Source organism: Pongo abelii, chromosome 3 (genome assembly GCF_028885655.2).
Source record: "Pongo abelii isolate AG06213 chromosome 3, NHGRI_mPonAbe1-v2.0_pri, whole genome shotgun sequence".
Classification (NCBI taxonomy): Eukaryota; Metazoa; Chordata; class Mammalia; order Primates; family Hominidae; genus Pongo; species Pongo abelii.
The window spans coordinates 9,474,477-9,490,738 of NC_071988.2; positions in this window are offsets into that span (position 1 = coordinate 9,474,477).

The window sequence follows — 16,262 nt, forward strand, 5'->3', positions numbered from 1 at the left end:
TTAGCACTTAACTATTCATCCACTCCTTCATCTCTAAATTTTCTTGTCAGAGAAAATCATGGAAATAATGATAGTATCTGCCTCATGAGGTTTCCATGAGGATGAGATGAGTTACTTTTTGTAGAAGACTCATGTTGAGAGACATTTATGATTGCATCAGTTAGGATGGGCTGGGTTACACTACGGTAATAAAAAAATCTCCCAAATATCAGTAGCTTAGAAAGACAAAGATTTCTTTTCACTTACACTAGATCTCCATCAGGGATTGGTTGAATACTCCTTGCTATCTTTAGTCCAGAAACCAGACTTACCAAGCAGACACCAACTGATGTGTGGTCAGTTGTCAAGGCAGAGGGAAGAAGAGCTTGGCTTAACAGAGCACTGATTCTTAAGACTTCCAACCAGACGTGCAAATGACTTCCACTCTCATTTAACTAGCCAAAGCAAGTCACATGCCCCCTCATAACTGCAAAGAACAGAGGAGTGCCATCTTACCATGTGCCTTGGAGAACTGGACATATTTTCTAGATGGTAACAGCTATTGTTACTATTCATTCTAGAAGTCTTCCAGTATACTGTGATGTCCACAAACATCATGAACGACAAAACTCAGGGAAGGCTGAGCTTATGTGGATATTCAGCATGGATTTTTTTTTTCCTGTTCTTGGACAGAGCCCAACATTCTTGCTTTATGCTGAAGGAGTGTGTTAGTGACAGGTGTCTTGGGGTTCACTTGTTCTCTCTTCGCAAAATCTGGATAGCACTAGGTAGTACTAGATGGTGAGGCCCATTGGAAGAAAAATAGTCTATTTTGCTCTCCTTTTGTATACTGAGATTCTACTTCAATGGCTGGCACAATATTTACTGAATCAATGACTATTTGGTAAGTATATCTTTTTTTTTTTGAGTTGGAGTCTTGCACTGTTGCCCAGACTGGAGGGCAGTGATGCGATCTTGGCTCACTGCAGCCTCTGCCTCCCAGGTTCAAGTGATTCTCTGCCTCAATCTCCTGAGTAGCTGGGATTACAGGCGTCCACCACCACACCCAGCTAATTGTTTTGTATTTTTAGTATAGGCGGGGTTTCACTATGTTGGCCAGGCTGGTCTCGAACTCCTGACCTCATGATCTGCCCACCTTGGCCTCCCAAAGTGCTGGAATTATAGCTGTGAGCCACCGCACCCAGCTGCAAGTATGTCTTGAGTTGGAGTCTTGCACTGTTGCCCAGACTGGAGTCCAGTGATGCGATCTTGGCTCACTGCAACCTCTGCCTCCCAGGTTCAAGTGATTCCCCTGCCTCAGTCTCCCGAGTAGCTGGGATTACAGGCGTCCGCCACCACACCCAGCTAATTGTTTTGTATTTTTAGTAGAGGTGGGGTTTCACTATGTTGGCCAGGCTGGTCTCGAACTCCTGACCTCGTGATCTGCCCACCTTGGCCTCCCAAAGTGCTGGGATTATAGCTGTGAGCCACCGCACCCGGCCGCAAGTATGTCTTATCTCACTAGTAAGGGGATGACAGCCCTGAAAATTTATCTTTCCAGTTTATCCAGGAACCCTGTAAAGAAAAATGTAAATGATTCATTTATTTAGCAAATAAGCAGGTTGAGAACATTGTTACATCAACATCTGCCACTGGAATTTGTCTTGGGGAGAAACCATTTTTATTAAGAAAAATAAAATTCCAGAGCTTGCCTTGGAGACCTCATTTCCCAGACCTAAAGCAGAGTTTACTCTTTATTCAGAACAGCATAAGGAGAACAGCATTAGGAGAACAGCATAGCTCCCAGGAATTTTTCTTTTCTTTTCTTCAACTTTCACTTTAAGTTCTGGGATACATGTGCAGGATGTGTAGGTTTGTTACATAGGTAAACGTGTACCATGGTGGTTTGTTGCACAGATCATCCCATCACCTAGGTGTTAAGCCCAGCATCCATTAACTATTCTTCTTGATGCTCTCCCTATACCCATTGACAGACTCCAGTGTTTATTGTTCCCCACCATGTGTACATGTGTTCCCATTATTCAGCTCCCACTTACAAGTGAGAACATGCAGTGTTTCGTTTTCGTTCCTGTGTTAGTTTGCTGAGGATAATGGCTTCCAACTCCATTCATGTCCGTGCAAAGGACAGGATCTCATTTCTTTTTATGGCTGCATAGTATTCCATGTGTACATGTACCAGATTTTCTTTATGCAGCCTATCATTGATGGGCATTTGGGTTGATTCCATGTCTTTGCTATTGTGAAGAGTGCTGCAGTGAACATATGCATGCATGTATCTTTATAATAGGATAATTTATATTCCTTTGGGTACATACCCAGTAATGGGATTGCTGGGTCAAATGACATTTCTGCCTCTAGGTCTTTGAGGAATCGCCACATTGTCTTCCACAATGGTTGAATTAATTTACACTCCCACCAACAGTGTAAAAGTGTTCCTATTCCTCCGCAATCTCACCAGCATCTGTTCTTTTTTGACTTTTTAGTAATAGCCATTCTGACTGCCGTGAAATGGTGTCTCATTGTGGTTTTGATTTGCATTTCTGTAATAGTTAATGATGTTGAGCTTTTTTTCATGTTTGTTGGCTAAGTGTATGTCTTCTTTTGAGAAATGTCTTTTCTCGTCCTTTGCCCACTTTTGAATAAGGTTGTTTTCTTCTTGTAAATTTGTTTAAGTTCCTTGTAGATTCTGGATAATAGACCTTTGTCAGATGGATAGATTAGAAAAATTTTTTCCCCTTCTGTAGGTTGTCTGTTCACAGTGATGATAATTTCTTTTGCTGTGCAGAAGCTCATTAGTTTAATTAGATCCCATTTGTCAATTTTTGCTTTCTTTGCTATTGCTTTTGGCATTTTCGTCATGAAATCTTTGCCTGTGCCTCTGTCCTGAATGGTATTGCCTAGATTTTCTTCTAGAGTTTTTATAGTTTTGGCTCCCAGGAATTTGAGGTTAGGAAAACTTGAGAGAAAAGTTCAGAGTAGAGAAAGCACACTAAGGTGAAAGGTGTTCTAGATAAATTTCCAGAAGTTAGGTGGTCACAGACTTTTAAGAATAAGCAATATAATAAATTGTTTTTTCACTGTTTCCCTAACTCTTTAGGAAAAGTCTGATACATACAATGTAGTGATCGTAGTTATGTTGGAAGCTGCCAGGTTTTACCCAATATGTGTTCTCTTTTTCCTTAACAGAACCCCGCTTTTAGCTAGATATATGGACACCATGGGCCTTTAAGCCTCTTTTAGAAATACTCTGTGAAACATTGCTAGACAACCCACCAAAACATATAATTAGTTTAAGGTTGCAGTGGTAGCCCAGTCTGGTAGTGGTTACCCTAAATCTGTCTCTCCTCTTTTTTCCTTAATTATGACCTTCCTACAATTTCTTACTGGGCATGTAGCTATTCAGAAAAAAAGACTGGGCCAGGCTGGGTGACTGACACCTGTAATCCCAACACTTTGGGAGGCTGAGGCAGGCGGATCACTTGAGGCCAGGAGTTCGAGACCAGCCTGGCCAACACGGTGAAACCCCGACTCTACTAAAAATACGAAAATTAGCCGGGCGTGGTGGCGCATGCCTGTAATCCCAGCTACCCGGGAGGCTGAGGCAGGAGAATTGCTTGAACCCAGGAGGTGGAAGTTCAAGCAATTCTCCTGCCTCAGCCTCCCAAGTAGCTGGGATTACAGGTGGGCATCACCACACCCGGCTAATTTTTGTATTTTTGGTAGAGGCGGGGATTCACCGTGTTGGCCAGGCTGGTCTTGAACTCCTGACCTCAACTGATCTGCCTGTCTTGGCCTCCCAAAGTGCTAAGATTACAGGCATGAGCCACCACACCCGGCCTAGAAAATGTTAATAACAGAAAAATATAATAAAAATAATGCTATGCCCAAAATATGTCAAATATGTTATCTTTAGTTAAGACTGAGTGCATAAGTGACAGGACCCCATGCAAAATGAATATGTGGGGTTCCTTGTTCAAAATATCATTAATCATGTAAAGACATTGACCATAGAGCATTAAACCAACCATGAGGTCCCTGTAAGTGTGGGGACTTGTGTGATTGCACAGATCACATGCCCTTGAAGCCAGCCCTGTCTTCAGTTAAGTCTTCTTATTGGAAAGCCAACTGCATTACTTTCCTATGGCTGCTATAACAAATTACCACAAAGGTGGTGGCTTTAAACAACACACATTTATTATCTTATAGATCTGGAGGCCCGAAGTCAAAATGAGCTAAAATCAAGGCGTTAGCGTAGTTGGCTCCTTCTGCCAGCTCTAGGGATGAGCCCATTCCTTGTGCCTTCCAGGTTCCCAAGGGAGCTGGCGTTCCTTGTCTCCTGGCTCCACATCGCATAGCCTTTTTTCCTTTGCTTTCTTTGTCACATTGCCTTCTCTCTGACTCTGACTCCTGTACTCCACTGTGTTAGTCCATTCTTGCATTGCTGTAAGGGAATACCTGAGGCTGGGTAATTTGTAAAGAAAATAGGTTTATTTGGCTCATAGTTCTGTAGGCTTTACAGGAAGCATGGCACCAGCATCTGCTTCTGGTGAGGCCTCAGGAAGTTTCCAATCATGGTAGAAGGCAAAGGAGAGTCAGCATGTCACATGGCAAGAGCTGGGGCAAGAGACAGAGGAAGAGGTGCCAGCTTCCTTTAAACAATCAGATCTCATGTGAACTAACACAGTGAGAACTCACTCATCATGGAGAGGATGGCACTAAGCCATTGCTAAGGGATCTGCCCCCATGATCCAATACCTTCCACCAGGCCCCACCTCCAGCATTGGGGATTACATTTCAACATGAGATTTGGAGGAGACAAACATCCAAACTATATCACTCTTTTACGAAAACCCTTGTGATGACCTTAGACCCATGTGGATAATGCAGATAATCTCCCCATTTTGACATCCTTAGCTTGATTACATCTGCAAAGTTCTTTTTGCTACATAAAATTTCAGAGATTAGGGCATGGAACTCTTTGGAGGGCCATTATTCAGCCTGCTATACCAATAGAACCCTCTTTTTAAATGCCCAATGTGCTTTTGCTTACCAAAGCAGCCAAGACAGATAGTTCCATGAAATCACAGAGTTGGAAAGTAATTCAACTTCTCTAGACACGGAAATTTCCAACTAAATAGCTCGTGGTCATACAAACTATAAACTTGTTTCTAAAATGGAACTTTTTTTTCTGCCCACCCCACTAGTCCTGTCAACACTTCTGAATGCCCTATATAGAGATGTGTTTCAAAGATCTATTTATTTATGGAAGGCAGAAACTTTAGAGTCATCCTAAATGATTTCCTCTCCCTCATATGCCACTTCCACTCTCACCCCCACTTCTGATGAATCACCAAGTAGTATGTATAACCTCAAAAAATTTCTGTAATCTGTTTCATCCCACCATTGTCAAGTTTGGTCTTCATTATCTCTTCTACCAGTAGCCCTGCCTCTATTATCTCTCCATTCCAATACATCTTCTAAAGATCTGTAAAGGAATATTCCTTACAGCACTGACTAAACACCAGAGAATTGGAAATACCTTAAATATCCAGAAATAGAGAACCATACTCATGGTATAGTCATAAAATGGAATCTCATACAGCATGGAAATGAATTAGATTATGCACCTCAAAATAGATATCAAAAATATGATGTTGAGTCAAAAGCAGGTTGCAGAATATACGTGCATTGTAATTATAATTTTTTGTTTTATCTTTTTTTGTTCTTTTCAAAAAAGTTTTTATTATTTTCTGCATGTATTATAATTATATATAGGTTGATAGATACAATTATATATTGTTTGTTGTATTATATAATGTGTATATATAATTAGAGTACTATTTTATGTGTTCAACTTTATACACACATATGTATATGTCTGTAATCACATAAATGTATGTGATTATATATGTATGTGATCTATACTTAAATAAGAGTACTATTTTCCTGTAATCCCAGCACTTTGGAAGCTGAGGCGGGTGGATCATCTGTGGTCAGGAGTTCGAGACCAGACTGGTCAACATGGTGAAACCCCACCTCTACTAAAAATACAAAAATTAGCTGGGCGTGGTGGCACACACCTGTAGTGGCAGCTACTCGGGAGGCTGAGGCAGGAGAATTGCTTGAACCTGGGAGGCAAGGGTTGCAGTGAGCTGAGTTCGTGCCACTGCACTCCAGCCTGGGGGACAGAGCGAGACTCTGCCTCAAAAAAAAAAAAAAAAAAGTACTATTCTACATTTTGCTATATGCACACATATCACATATATATACTTACTTGTGTATGAAATTAACCACATAAAATAGTACTCTTATTTAAGGATAATACATATGTAGTAAAATACACAAATATTCATCAAAATGGTCATCACAAAATTCAGCATTGTGGTGTTCTCTAGGAGAGAAGGAGGACAATGTGGCGTAGCAGAAAGACAGAGGTGACTTCAAGTATATCTTCATGTTTCTGTTTTATTTTGTAAGAAAAGGAGGAGATTTAAAGCAATATGGTAAGACATATTATCTAAAGCTGGGTAAAGACTATGTGGATAATTGTTAAGTGCTGTGACGATATTTTGAAATGCCTTACAGTCAAAAAGGGAATAGAGTGCCTCAAGAAGCATGAAATCCACATGCAGACTTTCAGGGATCTCTCAACATAAGTAGTGACTCCACCAGATCAACCCAAAGCAAAGCTTGCCAGTCATTGGGCAATGCTGTGTACCCTAATCTCCCATTGGCTTTTGATGAACTCATTATACTATGCAGAAGTCAAGCAAGGATCACCAGACATTTGAGGAAACACTCCCATTTGAAAGCTAGAGAACAAATGACCTCAGATGAAAAAGAAATCCTAAGTGGCATCCTCAGAAAGATTAGAGAACACAAAGCATTCATAAAGTGCAAGATTCTATAGAAAAGGGACAACCAGAAGACAATGAGATAAAGAGTCATGGAAATATGTACATTTTGGGAGATAAAGTCAAAGAAATCTTCCAGAAAGTAAATAGAAATGGAAGAAAGGTAGAAAATATGAGAGAAGAGATTGAATGATGGAGAAGATCAATCCAGAAGTTTCAATACCTGAATAATAATATAGTCATGATGATGATGATAGAAACAGACAGTGTAAAAAAAAAAGAACAAAAAGATAACAAAAACAAAGTCCAGAATTGAAAAGCATGAATATCTGCATTGAAAGTCTGCATTTATTGCACAGAACAATAAATATGTATATATCCATATCTAGATACAGCATCACAAATGATAAAGACAAACTCTCTAACAGTTTACTTATAAAGGAAAGAGAAACAGGCATCAGAATTTTCACCCACACTGAGCTAAGAAGACAACAGAGCTCTTCATTCAAAGGTTTGGAGAAATATTATTTTCAACCTAGAATAACCCACTGACCGAGTGTGATGAATGAAAAAGATATTTTCAGGCTATAAGGCTTCAGAAAGCTTACCTCCTACACTACTGTTTCTTAGTAAATTACTTGAGATATTTTCTGGCAAAAAGAAAGTAAGTAAATAAGCCAAAGGATTCTAGTATCCAGGACTTTAATACAGGAAAGAGAAAAGGCATGAGGGAAAATCACAGCATGACCCCTGGGGAGCAGGTATAGATACCCATGCCGATGACCACTGGAGGAAGAACATGTCTGCTGGTAATTTGCCGATTGTGAGAGAACAACGGGAGCTTTTTAGAATACTCCATTTAATAAAGACATTGGAAAAATTTGAAAATATATTTCTGTTTAGTAATTAAGAAAAACCTGTATGTAGAAACTCCCCATGAAAATTAGAAATTCAACAATAGTTTCGTATGCTTATGTTTGTTTATTTATTTGTTTTTTGAGACAGAGTCTCACTCTTGTCACCCAGGCTGGAATGCAATGGCGTGATCTCGACTCACTGCAACCTCCGACTTCCAAGTTCAAGCGATTCTCCTGCTTCAGCCTCCTGAGTAGCTGGGACTACAGGCGCCTGCCACCATGCCTGGCTAATTTTTTGTATTTTCAGTGGAGACTGGGTTTCGCCATGTTGGCCAGGCTGGTCTCGAACTCCTGACCTCAGATGATCCGCCCACCTCGGCCTCCCAAAGTGCTGGGATTACAGGCCTGAGCCACCGCACCCGGCCAGTTTCACATGCTTATAATTAAAATAATGTAACTACTTTGACTTCCACTTTTATAATCCACATAATGAAAAAAGAGGCAATGATTTACTTATGCTAAAGAGTAGAATACGCATGTTCAGCCTTGAAGATGTAGAAGTAGAGAATACAGAGGCAAGAGATGGAAGGGAAGAGGACTGAAGGAAAGGCATTGGGCAGAGGATTATCTTACAAAGCCAGGAGCAAAAGATGCTGTGTCTATAATGAAAAAAAGAAGTTAAAGTTTGAATATCTTATTTCAACTTGCAAAGGCAACCAAAAGAGAAAAACAAAGAGAAATAATTGTATAAAATAATTTCATGGAGGGGAAGTGATGATTCACATAAAAGAAGCAATTCTGTCTATCATAGCAGAATAGAGAATTTCTAAAATTGATAAATCAAAAAAAGAACATTATGCAAATATTATTTAGCCATATGGAGCTAATTATCCTATGTGATAGCTTGAAGAGTTAAAAGTGGAATTAATTAAAAGACCCTTGAATAATGTCTGCTTGGCATTGTAGCAATCTTCAATCAATACTCATCAAATGAACCAATGCTAAAGAAGAGATTTAGTAGTAGACTATTGCATTTTGTCTTCCCATTCCATTTAATGTTCTGACCATATTCATGGATGGCTTTGAAAAAATATCTGTCATTATTTATCAGTACTTTTAAAGAATTCATTATGTTTTTTTTTTAAAAAAAAATCATGCTTTGGTTTGGGAATACAATTTATATAAAATACAGATTAAAATGCAAATTACATTATACAACACTGAAAATACACTGTTTTCATGATGAGTTATTTAGAACGCTAGTTTTTTTCCACTTAAAATTAAGTGGTTTCTTATCTCTAGTTTTCATGACTTTATTTCTAAATGATAAGAAAGAATTTCATGCAGAGGTATTTGCAAACACTTCTCTGCAAATAAAACACTCTTGGTGTAGATAGTCTTTGCTTCCAAAAATCTCAAAGCCAAATTGGATAAAATGATAATATAGGATATAATTTCTCTTTGTATTTTTTAATTGCTGGAGAAATCTTGATCTACTACATATGAATTTGGATCACATACCTGGAACTCAGGTAGCTAGAAAAGTTACCTTGATGCTTGAAAATGCTGAAAATTGTCGTTTTTTTACTTCCATTTTCTTGCATCAGTAATATCTTTGCCGTTTCATTTTGTGTATTAGTCAGTATAGATATTCATTAAAAATAATTATAAAGAAGTAGTTCAAAACTCCATGCTGGTCACCATGACGGTGGGGAGTAAATAGCACACCAGGTTAAGTGTCTGATTCTGCATATGCTTGTCTAATCATCACGAACCATGATGTGCATGCAGAGCACTCAAAGCTCTTATTTTATTTTATTTTATTTTTTTGAGATGGTGTTTCGCTTTTGTTGCCCAGTCTGGAGTGCAGTGGCGCCATCTTGGCTCACTGTAACCTCCACCTCCCAGGTTCAAGCAATTCTCCTGCCTTAGCCTCCCGAGTAGCTAGGATTACAGGTGCCCGCCACCATACTTGGCTGATTTTTTGTATTTTTAGTAGAGACAAGGTTTCATCATATTGGCGAGGCTGGTCTCGAACTCCTGACCTTAGGTGATCCACCCGCCTCAGTCTCCCAAAGTGTTGGGATTACAGGCATGAGCCACCACAGCCAGCCTCAAAGCTCTTTTAAAGACAGCAAGAGGAGAAGATACATCACTCTTTACTCTGAGATTCAAATAAAAATCGTGAGAGCATCCCACTTGTAGTAGGAGTTGCAATGGACATCACTTTTTTTCTGGGAATTTTTGAAGGGGTTGGGTTGGGAGAGAAAGAGTAATTCTTTTTCTTCTATAGACTTCTCACTCCAAGTTTTTGCTTCTGCTAAATTATTTGAATTTGCAAGCCATCCAAAACATGCTGTTCTTTTTTTTTTTTTGACACGGAGTCTCACTGTGTCACCCAGGCTGGAGTGCAATGGTGTGGTCTCTGCTCACTGCAACCTCTGCCTCCCAGGTTCAAGCAATTCTCCCGCCTCAGCCTCCTGAGCAGCTGGGACTACGTGCCACCACAGCCAGCTAATGTTTGTATTTTTAGTAGAGACAGGGTTTCACTATGTTGGCCAGGCTTGTCTTGAACTCCTGACCTTGTGATCTGCCCTTCTCAGCCTCCCAAAGTACTGGGATTATAGGCGTGAGCCACTGCGCCTGGCCGTGCTGTTCATTTTTCATACCATGTTAGCTCATGCTTTGCCTACTCCCATCCTTTTCATTCCCAAACAATACTTCATCAGATCATGTTGGGTTTGGCTGTGAATAATATAAAACACAAAATAGCAGTGTATTTTCCTCTTAAGTACATTAAGTTAGGGGTAAGGAATGCAAGTGGGTATGGCAGCTCCATGATGAGGAAGACCCCAGGCTCCTTCTGCCTTGTTGCTCCACCATCCTCAGGAAGTGACATGCACTTCATGGTCCATGATGGCTGTTCCAGCTCCAGCTCCAGCCGTGGCCCCTCATCCCTTTATTCCAGTCAATAGAATGGGGAAACAAGCAAAGAATTGCATGCCCCTTCCTATAAGGACATTTTTGGATGCCATATGTACTCTAGATGTACTCATTTCCCGTTGACTAGAACATGGTTACATGATCACACTTAGCTACAAGGAAGACTAGAAAATTCAGTCTCTCTTTCTTTTTTCTTTGTTTTTCTTTTTTTTTTTGGACAGAGTCTTGCTCTGTAGCACTCTACCCTGGGCAACAGAGTGAGACTCCCTCTCAAAAAAAAAAAAAATGATTTTCTGTATCAGTGGGGAAATATTCTTTTTTTCTTTTTTTGAGACGGAGTCTTGCTCTGTCGCCCAGGCTGGAGTGCAGTGGCATGATCTCTGCTCACTGCAACCTCTGCCTCGAAGGGGGAAATCTTTTTAAAAAATCTAGGCCCCCACGCAGCTGAAGAAATTGCTTAGCTTCTCATATTGTATTGGATTTGGGCTCTGCCCTCAAACTGGGAGGTATAAAGTGTGGGGAGTTAGAAACCACGGTCTTTAGAGCAGGGCTGCCACACTGCACAAGTCCAGGTGCTACCATTCGTATGGGATGACAGGCATCACGTGGCAGAGCTGGGACTAACTTCTAGGTTTATCAAGTATGCTTTAGGACTTAGAAGCAAGGTGGTCTCCCTGCATTTTCGTGTCCACATCTCTAGAATGGAAAATAATCGTAGCTATTTTGCAAAGCCTTTGTATGAGTTGAAATGGATGGTTTCACTTCTAATTAATAGAAAACTCCACATTGGTTTAAACACTAAGGAAATGTATAGTCTCATCTCTCATGAGGTCCAGTGGAAAGGGAAACCTCAGGGTTGGTTAATCAGACACTTCAGACCACTATCAAAGTACAGCTCCTGTCTGTGCTTGCCACCTTCTATGGTGGGACACTATTGTCCTCTGGCTGATGGCAGCAGCCCAGCCCTCCAGACAGTGCAACCCTCAAAAGGAAAAGAGCCTGACTTTGCCTGTGTGTAGTGAGAAAGTTTCTAGAAGCTTAAGATTTTTGTTCCTGTGTCTCTATTTTTTTTTTTTTTTTTTTGAGACAGTCTCGCTTTATCACCCAGGCTGGACTGCAGTGGCACTATCTCGGCTCACTGCAACCTCTGCCTCCCAGGTTCAAGTGATTCTCCTGCCTCAGTCTCCCGAGTAGCTGGGACCACAGGCACGCACCACCATGCCCAGCTAATTTTTGTATTTTTAATGGACATGGGGTTTTACCATCTTGGCCAGGCTGGTCTCAGACTCCTGACCTCAGGTGATCCACCCAACTCGGCCTCCCAAAGTGCTGGGATTACAGGTGTGAGCCACCGCACCCGGCCTCTTTCTGTCTCTTTATAAAGAATGACAGCCTATGGTGGTGCTTCAGTCAGGCCCAGAACTGGCACCGTGTACTGATGACCTGTGCAGTCACATGGACCCCGTGCTTAGAAGGATCTTGCACTTGGTTTCATGCTGCCATCACTAACTTGACCTTCTTAATACCTTTCGAGCACAGGGCCCCATTTTTATTTTGCATTGGACCTTGCAAATTCTATAGCTGGCCCTCATGTGAACTTGCCCTTTGGGCCTGAGGATAGAGCCACCCTTTGAAGAACATGACTCCATGAGGACACCTGAGAGGGTACCTGACTACAATGACAGCCATTTTCCTACACCTGTTGTGAGAATGGACGTGGTTAGTTTCAACACAAGTTAGTTGACTAAAAGTTCAATGTTCAAGGGAGTCACTGGAGTGTGAGCACTGGGCAATTGAAAGGACTCACGAGAACCCAGAGGTTGTGCTCATTTAGAGCTTTAATAAAGGTAAAAGATGGTAGAGCGGGAGAAAGAAAGTGCAGAGAACTTGGAAACGTCCAGAAGGCTTACCTTTATTATTATTATTATTATTTTACTTTATCTTTAGATTGTGGACCACCAGAAGCTTTACCTTTATTATTATTATTATTATTATTATTATTTTATTTTAGATTGTGAACCACCAAAGTCTGTGTGAGGTGCCTTGGTCTCTGGGTCAGTAAAATTTTCATTGAATATTTCCCCTGAGTGTAGAGAACCTAGCTAGAGGGTGGTGGTGTTTCTAAAGACAAAGCTCCCTTAATTGTTCATATTTGGCTATGTGCAGGTGAGGAGCCATAATCATAAGACCCAAATCAGGAATAATTAAGTCCACTTCCCAGGTATTCCATGAAAAGTAAAGAAAGATGACACAGCATCTCACTTATCGATTAAATAAGGTGATTAAGCTATTGATACATGACAGGTCCTCAATATGTGTGATTTTAATTTATTAAAGATGAATAATACTTATTTTTGACATATGAATTTCAATTTTAACTACCATTTTAAATCTGATCATTTTTGTTACAGGGATTTAGATAATATTTTGAAACTGAAGTTTTTCCAAATTCTTAACGGTTATTTTTTTTATTTTTATTTTTTGAGACAGAGTCTCGCTCTGTCGCCCAGGCTGGAGTGCAGTGGCGCGATCTTGGCTCACTGCAAGCTCCGTCTCCTGGGTTCACGCCATTCTCCTGCCTCAGCTTCCCAAGTAGCTGGGACTACAGGCGCCTGCCAACACGCCTGGCTAATTTTTTGTATTTTTAGTAAAGACGGGGTTTCACCGTGTTAGCCAGGATGGTCTAAATCTCCTGACCTCGTGATCTGCCCATCTCAGCCTCCCAAAGTGCTGGGATTACAGGCGTGAGCCACCGCGCCTGGCCTCTTAACGGTCACTCTTTAAAAATGTGAGATGTGTTGCCAAAAGACAGCAGAAAAAAAAATGAGCAGGCCAGGTGCCATGACTCAGGCCTGTAATCCCAGCGCTTTGGAAGGCCAGGGCAGACGGATCATTTGAGGTCAGGAGTTCAAGACCAGCCTGGCCAACATGGTGAAACGCTGTCTCTATTAAATACAAAAAAAAAAAAAAAAAATTGAGCCGGGTGTGGTGGCAAGCACCTGTAATCCCAGCTACTCAGGAGGCTGAGGCATGAGAATAGCTTGAACTCAGGAGGCAGAGGTCGCGGTGAACCAGGGTCACACCACTGCACTCCAGCCTGAGTGAAAGAGTGAGACCCTGCTTCAAAAAAAAAAAAAAAATGTTTCAGGTTGTTTTTCTTTGTAATGGAAGATGTAATGGGGAATTTGAGTTGTGTATGTTTAGAAAGGGACTCGAGTGAAAAATGGTAATTGCTTGCAAATATCATGAGAGACTGCAGAAATATGTTGACTGCTAGTAAATTAGTAGTAAATTGAGTTTTATAGATAACATCATTTTAGATGGGTGCATTATAAGGCTTGGTAACAAAGAGTGACATTTTTAAAAATAACCAATTAAGATAATGTTCCAAGGTACGCCATTACATATTTAGTTTTACACATTTGCAATTCTATTAACAGAATTTTCTAGTTTACTCTTCCTCTCACACAATGCCAGAGTATGTTTCATGTTGTACAATCATTTTCTCTCTTATGCATCCCCAAATCATTTGTCCTTTCTCAAACATATCCCCATACCACCTCTAACAAATTTTAATTAATTAGTGTATTCTTATATAACTAATTTTTTAAAAAGTCATCGACATTTTTTAAAAAGTCACAGTACAGAGTTGTTTTTACAAACATAGACTAATTCTATATGCATCTTTCTGTAAGGTTCTTTAATCACTCAACATTCTATAATGTATATTCCAATAGGAAAACTGATGCAGCCCCAAAGGTGTTTTTTTTTTTTTCTGAGACGGAGTTTTGCTCTTGTTGCCCAGGCTGGAGTGCAATGGTGCGATCTCGGCTCACCGCAACCTCCTTCTCCCGGGTTCAAGTGATTCTTCTGCTTCAGCCTCCCGAGTAGCTGGGATTACAGGCATGCGCCACTATGCCCAGCTAATTTTGTATTTTTAGTAGAGATGGGGGTTTCTCCATGTTGGTCAGGGTGGTCTCGAACTCCCAACCTCAGATGATCTGCCCACCTTGGCCTCCCAAAGTGCTGAGATCACAGGCGTGAGCCACCACGCCCGGCCCCCAAAGCATTTTTTTAAAACAGTTACGTAATATTCCACAGCATGGGTATATTCAAGTTAATTTAACCATTGGTTTGTTAACATTTTTTTTATTTTTTTGTCTTGTCACTTGGTGAACGATGCTTCAATAAACACACTTTACCAATATACTCCCTACTCCAGTAAATATGCTTTTAATTCTATAGGATTTAATTCTAAAGGATAAATTTCCAGAACTAGAATTGGTAAACAAAAGGATATATATTTTTTTATTTTAAAAGAGTTTGCCAGGTTAATTTTCACAAAGTCGCAGTAATTTTAGTGTTCATTGTTTTGAAAACATTATAGAACCTACTGTCTTGCCCTCCCATCATTCCCCAACTATCACCGGATTCAACAAGTCTTTTGAACGTTTTTCCATGTATTGAGGGAAAAACATGTTAACCCACTGTTAAACTCGGCATTTCCCCAGTTATTATGGAGTTGAGCTTATTTCATAGGTCTGTGAGCATCAGGATTTCCTCTTCGGTAAAATTACTATTTTTATCCTTTGACTATTTTTCAACTGGGTTATTTGTCCTTATATTATGAATTTATGGGAGTTATTTATGTGTAATATGTAGGAATCCTTTATTGGACATATGTGCTTCCAATATTTTTTGCAGCCCGTTCTTTGTCTTCTACTTCATGTACTGCCGCTTGTCAAATTGTAAATATTTGCATAGTCAAATATTTCTTTATTTCCTTTCATTTTTTTGAGTTTCCTGTCTTGCTTAAGAAGTCCCCCCAACACACACACCACTGCCACCAATGCCAGAGGCATATAAACATTGTCCTAGATCTTCTACCTTGTTTTCGTTATATTTTTATATTTAAACATTTAATTGTCATGGACATTATTTTTATATAGTCAAAAGGAAAGCTCTACCTCCCCCGCTGCTGCTCCCATTTGATAAGCAGTTGTTCTAGAAATGTTTATTTAAACAAACCACCCTTCTCACACCTGTAATCCCAGCACTTTGGGAGGCCAGGGCAGGCAGATCACTTGAGGTCAGGAGTTCGAGACCAGCCTGGCCGACATGGTGAAACCCTGTCTCTACTAAAAATACAAAAATTAGCCAGGCGTGCTGGCACATGCCTATAATCCTAGCTACTTGGGAGGCTGAGGCAGGAGAATCGTTTGAACTCGGGAGGCGGAGGTTGCAGTGAGCTGAGATCATGCCACTGCACTCCAGCCTGGGTGACAAAGTGAGACTCTGTCAAAAAAAAAAAAAAAAAAAGAAAGAAAAGAAAAGTATTGTCTATATGAAATTTTGGTCTATTTTCCTCTCTTTGACCATTACCATTAAATACTTTAATTTTATTCAAGTAAAAGAAGAGTCATATATTTGACATAAGAACTAAGTATTTCACATCATTAAATTAGTTTGAATTAGGTATGCTTTTTATTATGTATCAGGAGTAACTTACTTTCTTTAATATTTGTCTTTACATTTATTTGAATAACTATGTAATGAGTATGTGCTTCCTACATTTGGTAATATAGGTACACATTAATAATACCAGTAA